We start from the raw sequence: 247 nt of genomic DNA, 5'->3' as shown, positions 1-247 counted from the left end.
TCTCCCTCTCTCTTTCTCTCCTGCCCTCCCTGAACAAAGTTGAGTCCAAATAGAAAATGCATACTTTCCATGTTATGATTACAACGTGCTTCGGAATCTTTAGTAAGTGGAGGTCTTCCTGGCAAAAACCACTCATTAGAGGTAGCCTTTAGAGGTTCTGTCATGCCTAGTCTCCATCTGTGTTCTGTGCCTGGGTCTATGACTGAGCCGTGACCAAGGACCACCTGTGCTCCTCCCATTCCGCAGT

This window comes from Mus caroli, chromosome 10 (assembly GCF_900094665.2).
Source record: "Mus caroli chromosome 10, CAROLI_EIJ_v1.1, whole genome shotgun sequence".
NCBI classification, from domain to species: Eukaryota; Metazoa; Chordata; class Mammalia; order Rodentia; family Muridae; genus Mus; species Mus caroli.
Note: the sequence above shows the minus strand (reverse complement) of the source record.